General features: G+C 34.9%; 1 long non-coding RNA gene across 1 annotated transcript; it reads left to right on the forward strand.

The window, feature by feature from the left end:
- The first annotated feature begins 2007 nt into the window (after nucleotides 1-2007).
- Nucleotides 2008-4368, forward strand: LOC113319406. Its single transcript, XR_003345438.1, has 3 exons — nucleotides 2008-2207; nucleotides 2293-2521; nucleotides 4121-4368. It is a non-coding gene; the product is annotated as an uncharacterized LOC113319406 (long non-coding RNA).
- Nucleotides 4369-4587: the final 219 nt, after the last annotated feature.

Here is a 4587-nt window from a genome sequence, read left to right on the forward strand (position 1 = left end):
GAAGAGAGGCAAAGACAATAAAGGTTATCCTCCACTATACAGATGATTGGGAAGATGACCAAGGATGATCTCCAGAAAGTACAAAAGAGAGTAAGTGATTTCTTGAGTGATATTGAACTCGCTCCTCTATGGAAAGATATGCATGTTGCGGTAAATGAAGAACAAGAGAAACCGTCAGAGATTTATCCAAAGGAACCGGTAGAGATTCTTCCAAAGAAGCGTCTCCGTGATCCCTTCAAAGATGAAGCAGAGAAGGAAAAGTACTATGCAGTGCGGGAGAAAAGGATTAGGTTGGCGGAAATGGCGAGATCAAGGCGGTAGAGGCAAAACAATATGGGTGGCGCAATAGTGATGCAAGTGCTACCGAAGATGAAAAGCCAGTTGTTGTTGTTCATAATGTCAGTAATATATCTAATACATACTATTACTCATCTGACCTAGATGCGTCACTTGCGGTTTTCCACGAAGATGAGAATCTTGGGATTAATGATGAAATTTCGGACCGAAATACCGATTCCGAAGAGGAGTCATATGAAGATGAAGATGATGAGCCGGAATATGTACAACAAGATCAGTCTGATGAGGAGTGATCGGGTATAACGAGTAAGTCTTATCGAAGGGAAAATGGTAAGTCACTGAATCATGATTTCTTTTTTGGTCATGGCAATGGAGTCTGGAAATGCAGGAGATGATACAGAGGAAAGTTGTGTTTTTTTTTGCTTTTTTCATTTTGTTTTTGGTACTTGGATTTTTTTTTTTGTAACTGGATATTATGAACATGATAGTGTTGCTGTCAAATGTTGCTCAACACTGACTAAACATAAAGGTTGTAACTTTATGAAATGCAATATGATGAAGTCGGTTTATTTATATTGTCCGAAGATTGTCTGTCGATAATATTGGAGATGCAGGTTGTAATCTAGAAAGTAAAACTACAATGCAAAGAACTGGAACATGTACAAGACTAAAATGTAATGAAAACAAATGTAAACTGAAAACAATTCACTTTAGTGTTTCTTAATAGTTGCCATGCATCTTTGAAATTGCATCATGTTTGAAATTGATATGCACACCTAGTCTTAATCTACAATATGGCGAAGGGTCAAATTACGAACATCTATATATGTTTGATCTTTATATCTTCTGTTAATACATGAGTAACAAAAATTGTCTTGTGTTGGTTGGTTCATATTCGACTTGCACATAATTGATACAAACCCTACTTACCATATACAACCCACACACCTAATTCTACAATCTTACAATGAACGCAAATCTCAAAGATTCCTGAGATGCTGATTCTCAAAACAGAATACAAGCTTTATTCACCAATACTGACATTATACAACCAAATACTATGTCTGAGTCTAAGATCATCTGTCAACTGACATATAAAACCACTTGGTGGAGGCATAAAGCATGCAATTGAGATGTTCAAAACAGGATACAATTCATAGCAACATAAAAACAAACCTAAAATCTGAAACATATAGATGTTCATACTTCATAATCACCATCAGAAATAACACCATTCAGAATCAAGAGTGTGTAACCTCCAATTTGTAAAATCATTAAACCCCCAAATGAATGAATGAAAAGTACTTTAGATGAAGATGACCAAGATTTCCGCTATATAGTAACAACGATACTCGCTGGATAAATCCCGATAACAACTTTCCGATATATAAAATTTATTATCCTTTGACTTATAGAACAAAAAATACCACATTTTTAAAAGTTTTTTTTTTTTTTTTATGAATGAACAAAAACTGTTTACAAATGATATTTGTGGCATTTTTCTTTTTGAAAATGACTACTTTTATTTATTGATGACGTCATCCTATATGCTATGCATTCAAGGACGAAATAATAATTTTCGGACTAAACTAAAAAATATATTTTTGAAAAGGACCAGAAAACAATTGACCTAAGTCAACAACAAGACCAAATAGATACACTTATTTTAATAGTAGGACATAGCTTCTAACTCTTTTATAGGGTTTCAGATTTTTGTCCACATTAGTTCGTAGGAATTGGTGAAAGATATAGTAATTTTGACCATAACAATGGCGATGAGAGTAATTTTGACCAAGATTTCTCCTTTTGCTTCTTCGAATACATCATCATTAGGTTTCATTGAAGGGGCGCAAAGGATTCGTCGTCACTTTTTGGATACAGAAGCTTACCGCAGTGGAAAGCTCGATAAGGTCTGATTTTCTTTCTTTAAAATCTTAATCTTTATTTTTAGGTGTTTGTAATTTGATTGATTGCATGTTTCATCTCCTTTTGAAGGCGGTGTATTTGAAGGAGGATATAACTATGGATGAATTCAACGCAATGAGTTGGGAGGATATAAAGTAAAGTGGGACAAGTATACAACATTAAACAAACCTCCTTCTGCAGAAATTAGGAATGGGGTTTCCAAGGTAATGGAGAAGATGGTTAAGAAGATAAATGATGATATGTTTAACGAGTACGCAATAATCTGTATGAAGAGTTTGAGGATATGGAGGACTGGCAGGTATTGTTAACTCTGATCAATTTGTTATTTACGGTTCGTAATCATGATTTTTGAATCAGGATAATTTGCTAGTTCATTGATCTAAAGCAATATGAAAAGTGAAACCCCATATACATTCACAAAATCATGAATATTTGGGGATTTCAGCAGAAGATGAATGTGGAGAAATTTCACCAAATAAGATTCTAAGACCGCTAGAAATTAAATTGATAATTTCTCTTCGCCCGTCAATACCCACATTTTTTGCATTTGCTGTCAGTTATTATTATTATTATTATTGTTTTTTTTTTTTGGCTTTGAAGTCCAATAACAGGCCTTAGAGGTTTAAACATATAAGAAAAGAGGAAGAGGGGTAAGTCTGACTTTAGGAAGAGGAGGTGAATGGTCTGGCGAAGAAGAAGAATATGTATCCATGGGGCATGATGATAATAACTATGTAGAGGATGTGGATGATGATGACATTCTTGGCTAGTGTTTTTAGATAGTAATTCGTACAATCAGGCAGTATGCTACTTAGCTAGTCAGTTTAGTTGTTCTTAATTTCCCTTTATTATGTTGACAGCTTCTTAGTTTTTCATATAGATTTATAAGTCTTTATTAATTTATGTATTTGGTGCTTCGCTTATGCTTTCTAGTAGCGCTTTACGCTTCGCTAGGATAGTGTATTGCGTTATGCTTTCGCTTTTTAAAGAACACTGAAAATACATATAGAAATTGAACGTAAATACATTGAAACCTGCATTAAATCCCTAGTTTGTAAATATATTGAAACCAAAATATCAAATTCCTGTTAACAGGAAGATCATTTCAAAGAAAAGTTTGCCGTAGTATTAAATCCCTTAGTTTTTAACAGTAAACAAAAAATAGTCATAGATTGCACATCTTACGTGCGAGGTTTCGTCGATCTTGATTATACATCTTGCTTGAGAGGTTTCGTCGATCTTAATTGTTCCTCTTGTGTAACAATAACAATATAGTTGGAAGTCGAAATCGGATTTGTTATCGAAATCCAAATTACAATTTCAAATTTCAAAATTGGGAGAGATGTAACAGTTTCAATTTCGATCCCCAACCCAATTGAATTGTGGTAATGTTGGTTGTGAACGACACGGCAAAGGTGGTGGTGATGGAAAAGGGTAGCAGAGGTGTTGGTGAAGGAAGAGATTTGGTTAATGTTTCGTTGGAAGAAACAGACAAAAATATAGAATATAAAAGCTTTAAAATAAGTTATAAGGTGACAAGTCAATTAACCTTGGTCTTGCCTACCAAGGTCAATCTTACATGCTACAGGCAATCCAAATGAAGGCACTCCCCTCAGACAATTTTCATAAGCATGCCATTGATGTGTGGAATTACTTCCAAGTTTAGCTTTTACAACTTAAGCTTGAAGGCAGTTAGTGTAGAATATTTAGAAATGTCATGCATTAGTGATCTTTGATTTTTGTACAGGGGTTTAAACAAGACAAAGTTCACCGGGATATGAATGTTTAAATGCCAACAACAAGGAATATATGTATCTCTTTTTTTTTTTTTATCTTATTGGTGTTTATAGTGGTTGAGAATTAACTTCTTCTCGTTACTCCTTGTTTATGTGATCAGGTTAGCGAGTTGCGTGTTGTCTTGGATTGATGTCAAAAGGCGTATTCACTAAGGTTCAGTTATGGTAGAGGGAAAATTTACACCTGCTCAGCCGCAACACTAACATTAAGAGTTTGCTTGTTACTTGTTTTTGTGCTGATGTTGGTTCTTGTCCCCTTTTCAATCTTTTAGGTGTTTATGTTGGTACTCGAACTTTTATTTCAGTCTTACTTTTGTTTGTTTGATGAAGGGTTGCGTTGTTACAGCAAGGTAGTCTGGACTCTTGCTCGACTGACCAAGATGAGAGCCAATAGTTCTAATTACATGCAATCTGACCAGAATGCACCAAACTCCCTGAAATATAATAGCTCCCTCAGCTTTGAGTTACCAATCTCTTTGTAACTTTTTTATCCTTTCAATTGGCAATTTTCACCACTCCGCAAGCTCCTTGACCCCCTCCCTCTAACAAACGCTAGATCACTTTCACT

The sequence above is a fragment of the Papaver somniferum genome, chromosome 10, assembly GCF_003573695.1.
Source record: "Papaver somniferum cultivar HN1 chromosome 10, ASM357369v1, whole genome shotgun sequence".
Lineage (NCBI taxonomy): Eukaryota > Viridiplantae > Streptophyta > Magnoliopsida > Ranunculales > Papaveraceae > Papaver > Papaver somniferum.